Source organism: Eptesicus fuscus, chromosome 19 (genome assembly GCF_027574615.1).
Source record: "Eptesicus fuscus isolate TK198812 chromosome 19, DD_ASM_mEF_20220401, whole genome shotgun sequence".
Taxonomy (NCBI): Eukaryota; Metazoa; Chordata; class Mammalia; order Chiroptera; family Vespertilionidae; genus Eptesicus; species Eptesicus fuscus.
In genome coordinates, this window is record NC_072491.1 from 41,507,097 (window position 1) to 41,527,797 (window position 20,701).

The window sequence follows — 20,701 nt, forward strand, 5'->3', positions numbered from 1 at the left end:
ACTGAAGATAAGTGGTACTGAAAAAACTAGATGGATACATGCAAAAAAATAAAACTGGACTAGTTTCTTAATCATATATAAAAACAAACTCCAAATGGATTAAAGACTTAAAAGTAAGACCTGAAACCATAAAACTTCTGGAAGAAAAAATAGGCAGTAAACTCTTTGACATGGGTCTTACAAATATTTTTTGTATATGTCTCTTCGGGCAGCAACAAAAGAAAAACATAAACAAATGGGACTACATCAAAGTAAAAAGGTTTTTGCATAGCAAAGGGAACCATTTACAAATGAAAAGACAAGCTACTGAATGAGAGATGATATTTGGCAATGATACATCCAATAAGTGGTTAATATCCAAAATATGTAAGGAACTCATACAACCTAACACCGAAAAAAACAACCAGTCCAATTAAAAAATGGGCAGAGGATCTGAATAGACATTTCTCCCCATACACATGGCCCATCCTATATAATAAAAGGCTAATATGCAAATTGACTTAATGGCAGAATGACTGGTCACTATGACATGCACTGACCACCAGGGGGCAGACGCTCAATGCAGGAGCTGCCCCCTGGTGGTCAGTGCACTCCCATAGAGGGAGCGCTACTCAGTTAGAAGCCAGGCTCACGGCTGGCAAGCATAGCCGCGATGGAGGGAGCCTCTCCCACCTCCGTGGCAGTGCTAAGGATGTCTGACTGCCGGCTTGAGAGTGCCTAAGCCAGCAGTCAGACATCCCCCCTATGAGGGCTCCTGGACTGCAAGAGGGCACAGGCCGGGCTGAGGGAACCGCCCCCCACCCAGTGCACAAATTTTGTGCACCGGGCCTCTAGTAGACATATAAAAAGATGCTCAACATCACTAATCATCAGGAAAATGAAAATTAAAACCACAATGAAATATCACTTTATACCTATCAAATTGGCTATTATCAATAAGTCAATAAATAATGTGTTGGCGAAGAGTTAGAGAAAAGGGAACCCTCATGCACTGTTGGTGAGATTGTAAATTTGTACAGCCACTATGAAAAAAGTGTAGAGATTTCTCAAAAAATTAAAACTAGAGCTGCCATATGACCCAGCAATTACATACTGGGTATTTATTTGAAGAAAACAAAAACACTAATTAAAAAGAATATATGCACCCCTATGTTCATTGCAGCATTATTCACACTAGCCAAGATATGGAAGCAACCTAGGTGTCTACTCACAGATGAATGGATAAAGAAGATGTGGTATATATTAAAAACAGAGTATTACTGAGCCATAAAAATGAATAAAATATTGCCATTTGCAACAACATGGATGGACCTATAGGGCATTATGCTAAGTGAAATATGCTGGACAGAGAAAGACAAATACTGCATGAATTCACCTGTATGTGGAATCTAAACAAAACAAAACAAACAAATAAACAAAATAGAAAGAGAACCATAGATAATAGAGAATAAACTAATGGTTACCAAAGAGTTGGGGGGATGGGTGCAATAAAAACATATAAATAAAGCTCACTCTCACATAAGAAAAAAAAAGATGTCTGGGTCGCATTTTTAAAATAGATCCAGAGACACAGAAGCATGGAACAGACTGTCAAACCTCAGGGGGAAGGCAGGGGAGGGTGGATGGGTGGGAAGAGATCAACCAATGAACTTGTATGCATAGATGCATAACCCATGGACACAGACTGTAGGGTGGTGAAGGCCTGGGATGGGGCTTGGGGGCAGGCTAGAAGAGATCACTGGGGAATAAAGGGGACTTATGCAATACTTTCAACAATGAAGATTTTTAAACCCACCTCACCCCCCGCCCCCCGCCCCAATTCCTCAGGGGTAGGAATACAAGAGTAAGCCTGTCTCACAGAGCCCTCCACTGCCCTGTAGACAGGGCTTCTTCCAGGGAGGGCTGGAATGCCCTAGAAAATGGCATTTGTTCCACAGGGCAAGGGGTTAGGAAGCCTCTTTCCATGCAAACCGGAGCTCAAGGCCGGTGAGCAGCTGGCGGCTGGCATTGATGCTGTTAGGAGCTCTTACTGATGTTGCGAAGGTCCTGCTGTTCCCCGTCTTCCTGTGGCTGCCTCTCCAGGTTTCAGATCACTTTCGAAGTTGGTCCCCGAAAATGATCACCGCTGGCCTGTCTCTCCTGACACCTTTCCAATGCCGTTTCAACCCTCATCTCATGATCAACCCCTAATGCACGCATGTCAAACTCAGAGGCTAACACGGGCCAAATAAACGAGGCATGTGGGCCACGGGCCCCGAGTTTGACATGCTTGCCCTAATGTTTTCTCTCTCAAATAAAAACCTCAACATACTTAATGATTCACAGATGTCTCAAAATCCTTTTAAATTCTTTGCTACTCTGGACACACATAATTCATTCTACTGAATTCTGAAGATCATGCTCCTTTTTCTTTCCCTAAATATAATAATATATTTAGTGAACACACCGCCCTCCTGTTCGGAGCCCTCTGCAATGCTAGTCGTGGAACGAAAGCTCCTTTTCTTTTTCCTTTTCTTTTTTTCCCCAATTTTTTTAATTAAGGTATTATATGTGTACATATCTTACCATTGCACCCCCCACCCCACTCCCATATATGTCCTCACCCCCCAGAGTTTTGCATCCATTGGTTATGCTTATACGCATGCATACAAGTCCTTTGGTTGATCTCTTATCTTCCCCACCTCTCCCTAACCTTCCTGCTGTAATTTGACAGACTGTTTGATGCCGAAAGCTCCTTTTCCCTTGCATTTCTCTCTGGCAGGTGATCACTGCTGACAACAGTTGATTGTAAGCATGACATTTCTCTGCAGTGTGTTTCTGAAACGTCACAGTGACAGCAGCTTACAGAGAGCTCGCAGGGCGAAGGGAAAAAAAAATAAAGATTTCCCCCCTTTTTCAGATTCTGGTCTGAGAGGGGCGGCCTGTCACCCCTGGGCTCTCTGACAGCACAACAAGTCACCACGAGCGACATGTTTTAATATGATAAAGAACTTCTTGTCATTTACTTGTTAAAATTTCTTTTCTCCAGAGCCAGCTTAATTCCCAGCAAACAGCTTATCTACCTTCGTTCTAAAAGTCTGAAGTTGATTTTTGAAGCAAACCTTTTTCATTCTAAATGTAACGAAAAGGCCTAGGGTTATTATTACTTTTTAAATGTGTTTTGTCATCTTACAAGTAACCATCAACTTAAATACTATGAGAAGATGAGTCTCTTGTATCATTAAAATTCCTACAGCAGTACGGAATGTTGGCTTGGTAGGCTTAATCTGATAGTGAATTTTGGGGAAGGAATGCATAAATATATGTAAATATGTAATACACAAATTTAAAGTGTGAATGTAATATTTGATTGAAATACAGGGATAGGTAAAAGTAGGTTTATGGCTGTGAGTACACGAAACACAGTTTATTCTTGTATTATTATTTATTAATTACTAGTGGCCCGGTGCACGAAATTCGTGCACTGGGGGTGGGGGTGGGGTCCCTCAGCCCAACCTGCCCCCTCTCACAAACTGGGAGCCCTCAGGGAATGTCCTACTGACGGCTTAGGCCCGCTCCCCTTTGTGGGAGGCAACCGGGCTGATCAGGGGAAGGCACCAGCCCCATCACCCCACTGCTGCAGCCACTGCTAGTCACCACAGCCACCAAGGTGTTTTCATCAACACGGACTCCAGTCCATTCACCAAGAAAAAATAACAGTTTTCTTTAGGCATTTTCAAGATGTGTCTTTCATAGGATATGCATTTCTTTCTTTCTTTCTTTTTTATCCTCACCTGAGGATATGTTTCCATTGACTTTTAGAGAATGTGGAAGAGAAAGGGAAAGACAGAGAGCAGCATCAAAGTGAGAGGAACACTTTGATTGGTTGCCTCCTGCATGAGCCCTGATCTGGGCCCCGGCCAGGGAGGAGCCTGCAACCTAGGTACATGCCCTTGATCAGAATCAACCCAGACCCTGCTGTGGGCAGGCCGAGGCTCTATCCACTGAATCAAACCGGCTAGGGCAGGATATGACATTTCTTAGCCCTCCAGCAGCGGACCTTCGTTTTTTTCTCCAGAGTGTGGTGGAAAAACCCTAGATCACCTTTTTGGATTCTTATTACCAAGTTACTAAGAATATTACCAGTGGCATACAGGAAGCTTAGCCAATGTGCAGTCAGAAAAGGTGTTTCCTCTATAGTTCACACCAATCGTGGGCTGGGCCCTGCCCAGGCCTAAAGCCTCTGGCCGAAGCTTTAGGCCTGGGCAAGGCCCCTCCAGCTCCCTCTGATCCCTGGCTCCACCCCTGCCCAGGCCAAAAGCCTCCAGGGCAGGAGCGGAGCCCCAGCAACCTGCCATCCATCACAGGGGGGCCACTCCTGCACCAGGCCTTCGGCCTTGAGCAGGAGGGGAGCCCAAGCTCCCTGCAATCGATCACAGGGGGTCCGCTCCTGCCCAGGTGATGGATCGCAGGGGGTCCGCTCCTGCCCCAGGCCTTACCTCACAGTGACCTGGGTGCCAGGATGTTCCTGGGACACAGGTGCTGGGCGCCTATGTATGCAAATTAACCGCCATCTTTTTTGGGTTAATTTGCATAGTCACTCTGATTGGCTATGGGCGTAGCGAAGGTACGGTCAATTTACATGTTTGTCTATTATTAGGTAAGAAGGTAAGACAGTATTATTTATTATTACTAATCTACTTTAGCCCACTCCTGTATATATCTGAATCAACCAACATGCACCAGTATTATGTGTGCCTGAAGTTTTTTTGTTTGTTTGTTCTCATTTGGGACAAATATTAACTGTACTTATTATCCTCTAATAATTTTGAGGGGGGGAGTTTTGTTGATTCTCAGGGAATATGACAGAGTTGAAATCAAGAAAAACTAAAAAACAACCAACCAAACAAAAATTTCAGGAATGAATACTTTTAAGAGAAATATCAGCTAAAACTCTAGTACTGATTACTACCAGTGCCCTGGAAACTAGTTAAGTCAGGGCTGCCCCTGTTTTTAAGTTATAATTTCATTATGTGCGGCACCAGGCTCCTTTGTCAAGTAAGGCTTTGTTTCAGGGTTGTTACGTAATTCAACTGATGGGTGACAAAGGTCTTCTAGGCCTGGCAAACCTAACGGCAACGGCGTTGCCCTGGCCTGCGGATGGGAAATCATTAAACGGGGATCCAGTAACCAGCCCATAATAGAAAAGTTATACTATCACACAGTTTTCATCAGCTTTTTAAATAGAAAAGCTTCTGAGTATCTTCACCATTCTTCTCCTTTACGCTCTGGGACTTTGCACGACCGGACAGGTAAGCAATGATGTTGGACGCGGGCGGCCTGTCTGCTGTTCTCCGAGCCTGTACAGTCCATCTCAATCGCCCGTTTCCCCTTTCCCTTCGCCCATCGCTTGGCCGAGAGCCCTCCTCCCTGCCATTTGCCACTTGTTCTGGGCTATTTTAATTCTGGACACGTTGTGGTAGCTGCTATATTTAAATTGGCCTGTGCGGTGCAGAAACACGGCAAATGCTAGTGGCAACCTTTTCCCTTTTTGACATAACCCAGTTGTGCTCTGGCTTTGAGTCAAGATTTGGCCCCATCCACACTGGCTCAGCTCCCGCTCTGCATCCAGGTGCTCACCGCCCTTTGGGCAGGTGGGGGCGGGGTGGTTTTCTGGGAGGGATGACCCACAGCAGGGCCCAAAACTAGAGCGTAAACGGAGAAACAGGAACCATCGCGGAAGGAAGAGCTAAACGCTTCTGGAATATTGGCAGAGTGGTTTTTCAAAGACCAACGTCCAGATATGAATTCTGTAGAATGTAACCCATCGATCGAGGGAGCCTTAAGGGAAACCGCTCGCACGTGAAGAGCCGGCTTTCTGGTTCCTGGGCGCTGAGAAGTGGGCTTGCTAAGATTCGCTTGGTCCTACCCCGCCCCGTGCTGGCCCAGCGGGCTCCTCGGCCAGCGGTGGTTTCTGCACGTCTGAGCTGGGAGGAAGATGTCTCCCCGGGGACTTAAGCTGTCCCTTCAGAGAAGACAAATACATGGAAAATGCCCCCTCATCATTAAAAGCTAAATACAACATAAAGAAGAGGTTTTATAGATGTCCACAGCTCAAAGCTAGCCTTTAGCCAGACTCTGTCATGAAGAATCAGAGAAAATCAACCTAAAAAATTTTTTTTTTACAGTCTAGGGCAGGCGTCCTCAAACTACGGCCCGCGGGCCACATGCGGGTGTTTTTGCTGTTTTGTTTTTTTACTTCAAAATAAGATATGTGCAGTGTGAATAGGAATTTGTTCGTAGTTTTTTTAAAACTATAGTCCGGCCCTCTAACGGTCTGAGGGACAGTGAAATGGCCCCCTGTTTAAAAAGTTTGAGGACCCCTGCTCTAGGGCTTTTGCTTTAAGACCTTAACGTACAAATGCTAATACTGACACGCTCATTTCACTGGCAGGGGAATGAAAATTCAGACGGGCTACAGGATCCTACCCATCTATCTGAAGTTCAGGATTTCTGCCTAAATAGGCCTTTTGAGGTATTTTCTTAGACTGCTTGGGCTATTACACTTTACCTTCTGTCAGCCAAGATTGTACTTGGTTTTTTTTTTCTGGATAAACTTTATACCCACGCAGGTAGTAAGTAAGACTGGGCTTTTATTTTCAGGGCTGAGTAAGAAAACCATCGTGGAAATGTTTCGCTAAAAAAAGAGCATTCACTAGTCAATTCATATGAAACCACCTTTAAACGTCCCCAACAAAGGAGGGCCCATTAGTAGGTTATTTGGTTACATGTAGTCAGGGTTACCAGCTTTCCGATTTCTCGACATAGTAGCCAAACAAAGATGGAGAGAATGGATGGAAACAGAGATGCCTGCTTTTACTAGAAGGCACACAAGTGGTACTGAATATATCATGCTGAGTATCATGAAAACACAACTCGAAATAAATCCCGTATTATCCTAGTGCTCTAAGCTTTCAGAGAGCTAATTCCAATTTTAAGAAATCACATGCCGTCTTCTTTCCCAAATACTTTCCCCGACGCCCTGATATTCTTGTAGGTAAGAAAATTACCTGAGCCCTCAGTGGTTAGAGTATCAGCCTGGGGACCGAAGGGTCCTGGGTTTGATTTTGGCCAAGGGCAAATTGGGGTTGTGGGCTCGATCCCCAGCCCTGGTTGGGGCATGTATGGGAGGCAACCAATCAATGTATCTTTCTCACATCGATGTTTCTCTCTTTGTCTCTCCCCCTCCCTTCCAGTCTCTCTAAAAATCAATGGAAAAGTATCCTCAGGTGATAACACACACACACACACACACACACACGCACACACACATACACACACACACGCACACGCACAATTAAAATTACTTGAGGACCTGAGGCCTTCCTAGTTTGTCTTCTACTAAGATATAGTTTAAGCTCATTCCATTTAAAAAATATTTTTATTGATTTCAGAGAGAGGGAAGGAGAGGGAGAGAGAGATAGAAACATCAATGAGGAGAGAGAATCACTGATCCGCTGTCTCCTGCACACCCCACACTGGGGATTGAACCCACAACCGGGGCATGTGTCCTGACCAGGAATCAGACCGTGACCTCTTGGTTCATGGGTTGATACTTAACCACTGAATCATACCAGCTGGGCTTAAGCTCATTTTTAAATGACAAGGACACATGTGAGGGCCTCTCCCACCACAACCCTGCATAACTATTTCGAATAAATTGTGCGTTTACAAGTCTGGAACAAGAACCCGCCACAGAAATGCTGGTGACAGGAGAACAAGTGTGTCCACAGCACAACAGGATCATGGAAGCGTGCTGGCCCTCAACGAACGTCCAGTCCTCTCATTTACTCTCCCGACAGTCATCTGGATCTTCCCACACAACAAGGACCTGAGGCGGGCTCTTCCGAACTCCCTGCTCTGAGACTGAGGGACAGAAAGGTCATATGAGGTAGGAAAGAAACAAGCAGAAAAGAGACCAATTCTGGCCTTTAAAAAAAAAGGGGGGGGGACTTTAATGATTACTAGTGCTTTTAAAGACACATTTCTAACAACTTCAAAATTATTAGTTCAATTTTGTTATACTGTGTGTTTCTCTGTGATGATTACCAGCTAACACACAAATATATACAGATATCACTCCAAGATCACAATAAACCAACGGCTGATGTCTCGTGATTTCTAGGAGCGACAGGATAAAGGAGAAGTTAAGAAAAATTCTAGCACATTTCTTAAGGAATCCTGGACAGGAACATGAAACGGACAAATAAAGCCATAGGTGGTAGGAGCTGAAAACTAAGGGGCATAGGCCACATTTCTGAATCTGGGGGTGGGGAAGACGGGTGACTGGATGGGACAGCTCCCAGGAGTTTACACCACCCACAACCGGACAGGCTCACCCCAGGCTGTGAAGGAGTGAGCAGGGAGGTGACCTGTGGCCTGGAGGACAGCCCTGCCTCTGGCCATCACATGGCATCGGCGGGACAGGGTACAAAGGAGAAGTGCAGTCTCTTCCTAGTCAACGCAATGACTTGTAATCCACCAAGTACAGCAGGTCCTCACTTGGCAGCGCGGTGGGTTCTGTGACTTTAAGAAAAACGTATAAAGAAACGAATGTCGTCACAGGCTAACGGGTATAAACAAGAGTTAAGTTCGTAGGGCATCTCACCAACGTTATCACGAAACGACTTTATTCGAGGACCTGCTGTATCACCATTGGAAAAAATATAAATACCTGGTATTAAGTTAATCAAGCAAGAAAGTATTGATGATGATAATTACTGTTAAGATTGACCAAGTGCTTTTTATACTCGAGGCCTAAACTTGCATTTTCTGTTCCAAGAACTTGACGTGTAATGTCTCCTATGATCCACGCTGGGTTACGGGCTAGTGTGTGGTGGGAGCTCATTTGAATCAAACGTCAGAATTGTGCCTACACACCCACCCAGCCCAAATCCTGCTCAAGCTCTCTAGACTCCCCCTGGGGTGGTCTCCCTTCTCATTCCAGCCATAATAAATACTTGGTTTCCCTCATCATCTGAATTAATAAAGATGAACATTTTTTTTTCCAGGTACATTTAACATTTTTCTTAAACTAACATATACATTTCTCCTTTTCCCATGAGTTAATTCTTATATATAATAACCGTTTAGGGACAAAAATTTTGAGTTTAAATAAAAGTAGGATCGATGCTATCAAGTAACAAGTGACTAAAAGCTGCACTACCTTTTCAAATGATCTACTCCAAGAAAAGGGATTCAAAAAACCATTGAAATCAGGTTTAAATTTAACATCTCTCTCAGACATTGACATGCTGCTGTTTCACTGGGGTTTCGGCGGCGATACACACCAAATCCTACACACACCAAATCCTACACACACCAAATCCTACACACACCAAATCCTACACACACCAAATCCTACACACACCAAATCCTACACACACCAAATCCTACACACACCAAGCCCTCTAACACAGGCACTTTGCGCCTGTGGTGGTGGCATATGACGCCTTCTGCCTGCTGGGCCACCCTGAGGCCACCTCTACATCCACCCTGGTCCCTGCTGTGCCCTCCATCTGGAGGCTCTGACTGTTCCCTCCCACCTACTCCCCTCGGCATGTCCTTAGGTGTCTCGGCATTTGTGCTATTTGGCACAGAAAACCTGCTACCTCAATCTGTGGCATATTGTTCCAGCCACAGCATAAATGTAACCCTCGGATTAGATAAGCATAGTGGAGATTTCACGGTCTCCCTGGACCGGCACTATAGATGGAGACAAGTTACTGTGGATTCACAGACTTCAGACCTGAAGATCTCTCTTCCACTGCAATGGAACACACTCGAAGTGGAGTTTCTCGCTGTGTGTCGCGTCCCCTCCTAGTGCGCTTAGGAGCGTGAGTTCTAGAATCAGACTGCCTGGATGCGAATTAGCTCTCGCCCTCACTGGCCTGCAACCCTGGGATGTTCCCTCACCTAGCCGTGCCTTCGTTTCAGGAATGGTGGTAAACCCACCTTTTGGGTACTCACATAGGGTACTCAATATCAGTACCAATTAATATTTATCAATTAATTCAATAACTTAAAAATATATTACATTTTGCCCTGGCCAGTGTGGCTCAGTTGGTTGAGCAATGCCCAGTTTAATACCCGGTCAGGGCACATACCCAGGTTATGGGTTTGATCCCCAGTTGGGTTGCATACAGGAGGCAACTGATCAATGTTTCTCTCTCACATTGATGTTTCTCTCTCTCTCCTCCCTTCCATTCTCTTTAAAATCAATAAAAACATATTAAAATATATATGAAGTTTCTGAATAAGATATTCAAATGGTTCAAAAAATATAAAAAAAGAATAATAGGGAAACTCTCCCTTTTACCTGGTCCTGATCCAGCCATAGCCAACCAGTGTCGATGTTTTTTAAAAAACCTTTTCCATAGTTTCTTTAAGTGAATACAAGAAAATAAAGTTCCCGTTTTCTCCTTTTCTACACAAAAGAAAGCAATACGTACATCGTGTCTGTTCCTTTGTGAAATGCAACAAGAAAACAGCGATGAGAGCATAAACCTTATACTGTGGCAAACTTCGGCAGCCCTTGACTATCATGAGGTGACAGTGAGTGGAACTACCCGGGTGAAGCCAGGACAGCAGCGGGGTGGGGCTCTAGTCAGAAGGCCTCTGTTTGGGTCCTGGGCCCGTCATTTGCAAGCTGTGCAGTCCTGGACAGATCACCTAAAAGGAGGTGTGGAGTTGGTCATCACTATGTTTGTTGTGGGGATGTAAGATTTGTGTGCAAGAGTTTTGTAGCCCTGGCTTGTATGGTTCAGTCAGAGCAGTGGTCGGCAAACTGCGGCTCGCGAGCCACATGCGGCTCTTTGGCCCCTTGAGTGTGGCTCTTCCACAAAAGACCACGGCCTGGGCGAGTCTATTTTGAAGAAGTGGCATTAGAAGAAGTTTAAGTTTAAAAAATTTGGCTCTCAAAAGAAATTTCAATCGTTGTACTGTTGATATTTGGCTCTGTTGACTAGTGAGTTTGCTGACCACTGAGTTAGAGCATCGGCCCACGGACTGAAGGGTCAAGGGTTTGATTCTAGGTCAAGGGCATGTACCTGGGTTTCAGGTTCAATCCCCCAGTCCCTGTCGAGTTGCGTGCAGGAGGCAACCAGTCAATGTCTGTCTGTCTGCCTGCCTGCTCCTCGCTCTCTCCCTCCCTCCTTTCACATTCTCTGTAAAAATCAACAAAAAAAGTAACCTTGGGTGAGGATTAAAAAACAAACAAAGCCCAGCCGGTGTGGCTTGGTGGTTGAGCACTGACTCATGAACAAGGAGGTCACAGTTTGATCCCTGGTCAAGGGCACATGCCCAGGTTGCGGGCTCCACCCCCAATGTGGGGCATGCGGGAGGCAGCCTATCAATGATTCTTACCACTGACTAGAGGCCTGGTGCACGAATTTGTGCATGGGTGGGGTCCCTCAGCGTGGCCTGCGGGGATTGGACCGAAACTGGCAGTCCAAGGCCGCCTGCCGCTCCTGCTCATCCCAGCCCCACTGTGCCTGCCGTGGGCTCGTGCCCAGTCAGTACTGATTGGGAGAGGTGAGCGCCAGCCCTGCGTATGGCGCCCATCCCGAGGGAGGTACAGGAGTGGGGAGGGAGGCCCGGGATGCAGTCAGCCCTCCAGGCAGGTGGTAGGACACCTTTGCCGGCCCAGGATCTGGATCCGTCCCACTGACATTCATGCCGGTTGTCAGGAGCCACCTGGAGGCCACTTTTATTTCTTTTCTTTCTATATTGTTTCTTCCTTGCGGAGTGTCTAGGGAGGGGAAGTGGCCATGGTGCCTGAGGCCAACTTCCAGGAGGCCAGCGGGGCTCTTTGGATCGTGCTGGTGGCACCAGTCCGTCGGTGCCTGGCCCGTTCTCCAGAGATTGGACCTGCAGGACTACTGAGGGAGTGAGCGGCTGCTGCTGGGCTGGTGGGCCGCCGGGCTGGTGGGCCGCAGGGACAGTGAGCCGCTGGAACAGGTCAGTCAGCTGAGCAACACTCCTGCTGTGGGAGCGCACTGACCACCAGGGGGCAGCTCCTGCATTGAACGCCTGCCCCCTGGAGGTCAGTGTGCATCACAGTGACCGGTTGACCCGTTGCTTAGGCTTTTATATATATAGATGTTTCTATTTCTCTCTCCCTCTCCCTTCTTCTTTTTGAAATCAATAAAAACTTGTTTAAAAAAATAAGAATTTTGTAAATTGAAGATACACACACCAAGGGTATTACCAGTTAGAAGCTACCACAACCCTTGAAGCCATTCCCCCTCCTCTGGAAACCCCAGTGGAGTGATGAGAACAAAAGTCTCCATCTGCGACCTGGAATCTGGCCGGACAGATTCCATTACTCATCTAGGGTCACCTAGCTGGTGTGGGGTGTGCTCTGTGCCGTAGCTCTATCTTGCTCAACTTTTCCAACATGGGTCCAGTTTGAGAGCTGACCCCAAAATGTGTCAACATAATGGGAGGCTGAAGGTGTGAAAATCAATGAGAGAGAGGCTGGAAGGAGAGGGGGTGACACACAGGACCTAGTGGTTTCCCTTCCTCACCAGCAGCCCAACCTGTTTGGCCCCCCCGAGAGTGCGGCTGTCACGGTGCTCCGGACACTGGCCATGTGGGCCGGCACTGTGTGCGCACTGGTCAAGGGGAAGCTGTCCGTGGGTTTAGAGATTTGGGTTCTTTTGCTGATTCCTTACTATTGTGACCAGAGGCCTCTCACCTCCCTGTGATCCATTAGCTTCCTCAGCTATAAAATGAAGGGGTTCAAGTGAGAATTCTAATCTGCTCTTGTAACAAAATTTAACATACACTTTCAACAATAAAGATTTAAAAACAACAACAACAAAAATTTAACTTACTTCCCTCTACCCCCACACAGTGAGATACCAGGGTGCATGCTCTGGCTGGCAGGGACCCGGGTTTTCCCCGCCTCCAGCAACAGGCCTTCCACCAAACCCTAGAATGCCACAGATCCCGAGAACGCCCACGGATCCCGAGCACGCCCACGGATCCCGAGCACGCCCACGGATCCCGAGCACGCCCACGGATCCCGAGCACGCCCACAGAACCTAAAACTACAGCTTGAAGGTGCCAAGTAAAGAGTCCTAAAGTTCCCTCCAACCTGAATGTTCAATAACTGTGGCAGCTATCCTTGTGTTTCTAAAGAAGTCTGCTTATTATGTATAAACAAAACTAGATCTCTCTTTACTATCTTTAAAAAGTGAGACTAGCCCTGACCTGGAATCAAACCCACCATCTTTTGGTGCACAGGACAATGCCCCAACCAGCCGAGCCACTGGCCAGGGCTGACTAAAATAAATTATTTTGCTTTAGTAGACCAAGTTAGAGGTAAGGTGATTATACCTTCTGGTTAAAGTTTTCCTGCAACTTGAATGGTAAAGAACCCTAAATAATAACCTGGGCATAGCAAACAAATCACCCGTGGAAGGTGAAATATGAAGTTGTATGTATTTCATACAACGTAGATCAACATGTCTAGCAATAGATGTGTACACATGTGAGCATCGAGCAGAAACATCCTCAAGGATTCGTGGCTTCTTCTTCTTATTACTTAAATCCTCACCTAAGGATATGCCCTCTATTGAGTTTTAGAGAGAGGAGGAAAGGGAGGAGAGGGAAGGAGGGTGAGAAAAAGAGAGATACATGTGAGAGATAAACATCGATTAGTTGCCTCCTGCATGCACCCTGACTGGGAATTGAACCCAAAACCTAGGTAAATGCCCTGACCCAGAATCAAACCTGCCACCTTCTGGTGCCCAGATCGACACCCCAACCAACCAAGCCACCTGGCCAGGGCCTTGGTTGATTATTTTTATAAGTGGATCGCTAACGCTAAACATAGTCCTTAAACATCCTGTAATCTGCTAATTAAACCTGGAACAAATTCACATTATATCAACCTATTTCACAAAATCTGGAAACTTGAGAAAGGCCTCAGATCACCGAGTTCGATTCACTTATATAGATCAGCGCCGGCTGGAGCAGGTAAGGTTAATCACACTCCCCCACACTCACGTGCACCCTGCAAATGTCTGCCTGAGGGGACCCAGCCTCGCTGGCGCCAGCGCCCACGGGGACAGCATGGTGGGAGGCACCATAACAGAGCCATACGGGATGCAAAGTCCTGATAGTCCCAGGCGCTGGGCTAAAGGCACTCCTGCAGCGACCATGAGGTGATGAAACGTGGGGGACCTGCCTCCCTCAGGGGACTGTCCGAAGGCGCCTTGTACAGGGATGGCTGTAATTTGATGGCCAAGGATTGGCTACTCTTCAGGAAAGCACACAGGTGTTTTCCAAATATTTGTTTTTAATTAATTACACTTCTAATGCATCCCCATCTCTTATAAGAGAGGGAGAAGGTATGAGAGGAAGGGGAGGGGGGCGGAAGACCCAGAGAAAGGTGGGTGATGGGAGGAGAGGAAAGACAGCAACACAGGGACTAGTGTGGGTCCACACAGCCCAGGAGACATGCCCAGCAGACTTGCTAGAGTTAAGTCTAACCGAGAAAAACTCTCTTAAGTCCCTGAAATGTGAAAAATCACGATTTTAATATTTATATACCACTGTAATGTGTATGTAGATACACACAAACACACTCTAAAGATACAGAATTTTATGCTACTTGCTAAGCATCTATATTCCAGGAATCTTGCTAAACACTTGGGGAGCAAAATTATTACGCTGAGCTCTCCCAACCCCCCTTCGAGGCTGTCAGTCCCCGTTATAAGGAGGCATAAGGAAGTGTGCTCTGACAGCGGTCTGTCCAGAGGACACAGCAGCATCGGACAGAGCCCGGGGACTTTTAATGATGAAGCCCACACCCTTTCTTCCACATGATGCCACCTATCAGCTGGAAGTAATTAAAATGTTATGGGGGAAATCTGCCATTGGTGACACTGTTTGCTTATTACACTGGTTTTTATATTTAAGTCAAACATGATCCCAGTAAAATGACCTTTCACTAAAGTTGATCATTCAGATAAAGGTTCTTATAAACTCTGTGCGATGCAGATGAAACTAAGAAGGAACTGGAAATTAAGCAGCATCGCTAAACCTACGCTGCTTATCAGGGTGCCCCCTGGAGCAGAATGCTAGCAGCGGTCGCTTGGGCATTTAAGCCTCGCCTTAACATCTAAGGAGCAGACCCCTGCTGACCCACTGAGCCAATTTGGTGAAGAGAGCTGAAAATACCACGTGGACAGATGTGTGTACCCAATTATTTCAGGCGTGCAGACCCAGCCCTGGTGCCCAACACACTGAAATAACCTCCTCCTTCTTCGGAAGCAAGTGTCTATGGACAAGTTGCAAACTGAAGTTTGATGAGGACATTTCAGGCTCGAGGGAGTTGGTGAGAGATGCTCAATGTTCCCCTGAGGGCCAGAGTCCACGTGCCACGCCCTGGCCTACGCAACAGGTCCAGATCTGTTCTCACCTGTGACCCACAATTACTCCCTCACGTTTATTCATGCTCTGATGATCTTGGGTCCTGGGATAAATCTTAACATACACCTTCCAACACCCTGCCCTCTTCTCTAACCACTGATGCCGCCCTCTCCCTTCCTAGGAGGGCTGAGCAGCAGCTCTGACAAAAGCGACTGGAAGATGGCGAGAGGCAACTCTCCGACAGGACCAAGCGGCTCCTAGAAGCCGGAGAAACGCGTCTGCCAAATTCTCTAATCCAACCTGGGGCGAGGCGGCGTTCCTAAGGCCCATCGTTCCCCTTACGGCCCGCTCACCGTGTCAGGGATCCTACACGATCCACCGCACACATGCACTTTCCGTGTCCCTCTGAGGAGGGTTCTATAATGATCCCATTTTCATTGGGGAAGAGGCCAAGGCTGAGAGCGGCTCAATCACCTGCCCAAGGTGGAGTCGAGACTTGGCCAGTCTCCAAAGCACATGCTCGTCCTGCACTCCATGACCTCAAGTTACAGTATGCACATCAGATCAGACCCCCTTCAGAGTCTAGAATCTTCCTCCCAGTTTGGCCCCTCAAAGACCTGAACTATTATTAGGGCAGATGTGTGAATATTTTATTCTAAAACAGATGACCCAGAGGCTGTCTGCCCAACCCCAGGAGGCATCCCACCCACTATCAGATTTCTTTTCTGTGCGGTTAGGACAGAGATGCCGATGGTAATCACGGAGGGGTGGGCACTAAAAAGTATCCTAAGTTGTAGAACATTTTAAATGAAGGACTTGAGAATGTTTGCATTAATTTGAGTGGGTACCACCAGGTTTTACTAGAGGTACTTGAAGGACCTGCATCTTGGTTTTTAAAAGTGAGCTGGACACAATGTTTGTTACAGCACAGCCTGAGATAGTGGGGAGCCGGAGGCCCCCGAAATGTCCCCCAGTCAGGCGTGTCAGTCACACGGGGGGGCATGCAGAGTCTGGGATGGTGTGCAGCCATCAGACCAACAGCCCTGGGGGACACAGGCAGCATGCATGGATCCGAAAACGCAGTCTGGAGACGCAAAAAAACAACAACCCCCTAAAAATGATATACAACATGTAAATGTTATTAAGGTATTAAATAAAACATAAATAAGAGAAAATGAGCTTTGTGGTGCAGTGCCATTCATATAAACTAAAAATACACAGGAGAGCCCAGCTGGCGTGGCTCAGTGGTTGAGCATCAACCTATGAACCAGGAGGTCACGGTTCGATTCCTGGTCAGGGCACATGCCTGGGTTGTGGGCTCGATCCCCAGTGTGGGGTGTGCAGGAGGCAGCCGATCAATGATTCTCTCTCATCATTGATGTTTCTATCTCTCTCCCTCTCCCTTCCTCTGGAAATGAAGCAGCATCGCTAAACCTACTCTGGAAATGAATATATATATTCAAATGAACAAACAAAAAATACACAGGAGACACAGCATGTTTCCGTGTATACAGAATCAATGAGCTATAATAAATATCGACTGCTGAGCGCTTACAGAGGGAAGGGAGTGGACGGGGAAAATGGAGAAAGAGGGAAGAGAACAGAAGAGAGAGGCCTGGGGGTGATGGTGCATACAGAAGGCAGAACCGAAGGGATGTGTTCCTTCAACCTTCTACACTGAAGGGTTAAGAAAAGGCAGGAGGAAGGAGAGAGTGGGGAGGGGAAGTGGGGGAGGAGGGAAGATAGAGGACTTGATAGAGGGTGGACACAAGTCGTGAATCCAGCTCAGAGCTAACACCCACTGTTAGCTTTCAGTCCACCTTGTGCTGTTATCACATGCAACCCTCGGCGTGGGGCAGGTCTGTACCACGTGTGTGGGCACACGCTCACCCCGCACCCCCACGCCCTGTATGGCCACGCCTGGATTAGAGCCAGTTTGTAGGTTTGAAGACGAACAGAAACGGAGGATAGTACCTGTGGGCATTGGAATGGAACACTTGGATTGATTCCGAGAAAAAAAATGCTCCCTTTTCTTTTTCTACGTCTACAGGCTGGCAGAGTTTAAACACGCAGAACACGGAGTCCAAGGCAATGAAAGATGAGAGGCGAGTTCATGACCATACGTGACGAAAAGCTCCACCTCGCCTCCTTCCTCCCCTCCACCCGGAGGTTCGGGGGTGGCCCCGATCGCTTTCTCCTTGCTTGGACCCCAGCCCCACGCTCAGGCCGCTGTGGAGGCGCTGGGCTGGGCTGGTGGGGAGAAAGCCGGGGAGCCAGGGGCGGTGAATGAATGCCCAAACAAACTCTCCCCTGACACATCACTAAAAATAAGCCTGCTTACATGCACAGCACGCTGTGGACTGGTAAACTGAACCCTCTCCTTCATCCTCTCTGGAGACCAGACGCTTCAGCTTTTAGAGAAAATGAAATGCAGGTGCAACCGCGTGGAGCCCCGGGGGTGGGAACGTTTGATGTGTGTGACAACGGCGCACCTGCCAGGAGGTTAAGGCCTCGCAGGGCGCACAGCCCGTGGGTGGACGAGTCCCGCGTCCTTGGTCAGACGCTGATAAGGCTCACTGGGGCATTGCCTTATTTAGTCAGGCTGCTCTGCCCCAAGCCGGGCACGGTGACAACTGCGTAAGCTGGGACCGGCCGGCTCTCGCCTCCCAGTCGCTGGTGCTGACACACCAATTACAAAGGCTCTCTGGGATTTAAACAGCCTCTCGCCTTTCCGAGTAGCAACTTCCCTACAAAGAACAACGATATCACAAATAAACCCTGAATGTGTATATTTGCTTGGCAATGAATTCTCTGAGGAACACCGGAAACGAAGTTCCAGTTCGTTCTTAAGGCTTTCTTGCCGCCAACCCTGAACACATGATGAGGTTATATAAGGTGCTTCTATTGGGTTGGCTAACTTGCATATTTTCTTCATAAACCACTATTATTACTGTTTCTTTCATCTTCTTCTGTGTGTGTGTGTGAGCATTGCTTGATTGTGTTTCACAGATACTATCTTTTTTTTTTTTTTTTTTACAAATTCAAGGTTTGCAGCACCCCTGCGTGGAGCAAGCCCACGGGCACCATTTTCCCAACAGCACTTGCTCCCTTTCTGTCTCTGTGTCACACTTTGATAATTCGCACAATATTTTAAGCTACTTGAATATTATTATATTTGTTATATTGATCTGTGATCAGTGATCACTTTTTATTTTTTCCATAACCATTTATCCCTCTATGCCCTCTTCCACCCCCACGCCCCCTGCCCCCAAATCACCACACTGTTGTCCAGTTCTTTTTTTCTCCTCAATCCTTCAGGCTCTACCCCCACCCCTCCGCCACACACACACTATTTCTAACTGTATTATTAAAAAAACAACAGGCATTATAGTATTAAAGACAGCCTGATCTATCAATAACTTGCTCTAGACCTGACTCTGCTCTCAATGAATCTTATACATCTTTACCTACATACATATGTATGTATATGTACATAAACCACTATACATGTAAATTATTTTCTGCAAGAAGGCTAGCATGTGAGCCAGTGTAGTTGCTGATAAATGAGGAAGCTTTCTAGGTACTGAAATGGAACACATTCTAATTTATATTGCTAATTAAAAAACACACACACACCCAACAGGGTACATACACAACAGTGTATTCTGGGCTACAATCCTTTATCTACAATTCCAACATCTGAAAAACTTTAAAAACCAACATTTTTTTTTTAATAAGCTTAGGGCCAAAACTTCTTTGACTATGGCACCGGAAGGTAACTGGAAGGAGGCTATTTATGGTTCTGATTTATCCCCCTCTGTGTGAATACTGTCTCCCTAGAGAATGAATGTGCTTGATTACTGGATGCTACTCAGACCCTGTGGGTAAATGCACCAAATTACTTTTCTAAAATCTAATATGGTGCATTCTAAAACATACCTGGACCCAAAAGGTTTGGAAAGCAATTATGGACTTGTGGGATGTAACCATATGTGTCAAAGGGGACAAAATGTATATTGGTATGTATACACATCAGAAAAATTTTATAAAGATGCCAGTAACATTGCTTATCTTCAGGGAAAGAAAATAATCAGCTGGAGTCAGGAGTGGGAGGGAGATTTATCACTCAGTCTAGACCAGTGGTCGGCAAACCGTGGCTTGCGAGCCACATGAGGCTCTTTGGCCCCTTGAGTGTGGCTCTTCCACAAAATACCACGGCCTGGGCGAATCTATTTTGAAGAAGTGGCGTTAGAAGAAGTTTAAGTTTAAAAAATTTGGCTCTCTAAAGAAATTTCAATCGTTGTACTGTTGATATTTGGCTCTGTTGACTGAGTTTGCCGACCACTGGTCTAGACCATTTTGCAACTTTAAAATTTTGAACCATAAACATGTGCCATCTATTAAAGCATAAACAACATTAAAAATTTAAAAAACCACCAATTCTTCCCTGGCCAGGAGGCTCGGTTGGTTGGAGTGTCATCCCGTGCACCAAATGGTTTCGGGTTCCATTCCTGGTCAGGGCACATCCCTAGATTGCTGGTTTGATCACCAGTTGTGGTGAGTACAGGAAGCAACTGATTGATGTTTCTCACATCCATGTTTCTTTCTCTCTCTTGCTCTCTCTGTCTAAAACTCAATATAAACATGTCCTTGGGTGAGGATTAAAAAAATCACGAATTCTAAGCACAGGACGAGAGCCTAATCTATTTAAAATACATCCTGTTAACAAGTCTTCAGTAAGCAGCATTTCACACCCACTGCCAATGGATCCCTTTGACCAGCCTTCCTTAGTACCTGTTAATTTCAGCTTCTCTTGACTCTCATTTTAAGCATGTCCAGGTCTTTCCAATGCTGCTGTCTTTTCCTTTGAACTACAAAGAGTCCTCACTTAATGTTGTCTACAAGTTCTGCAACTTTAAGCCAAACGACAAATATAACGAAACCGACAGAGTTCAGTGCCTACGGCATCTCATCAATGCCATAATGAAATGACATTATATGAGGTTCTGTTGTACTGCTGACTGTTCATTTCTTTTTTTTTTAAATAAATCTTTATTGTTCAGATTATTACAATTGTTTCTCCTTTTTTCCGCCCATATCTCCCCATCACCCAGTTCCCTCCCCCCCATTGTCCTTATCCATAGGTGTATGATTTTTGTCCAGTCTCTTCCCATACCCCCCACACAGACACCCCTTTCCCCCTGAGAATTATCAATCCACTCCCATTCTATGCCTCTGATTCTATTATGTTCACCAGTTTATTCTGTTCCTCAGATTTTGA

The 20,701-nt window shown here is 46.3% G+C and overlaps 1 protein-coding gene across 1 annotated transcript in view; it reads right to left on the bottom strand.

Moving 5' to 3' along the window:
* The window catches only part of JPH1 (junctophilin 1), a 90,480-nt gene that overhangs the window by 35,320 nt on the left and 34,459 nt on the right, over positions 1-20,701 (bottom strand). The gene's annotated exons all lie outside the window — the stretch shown is intronic.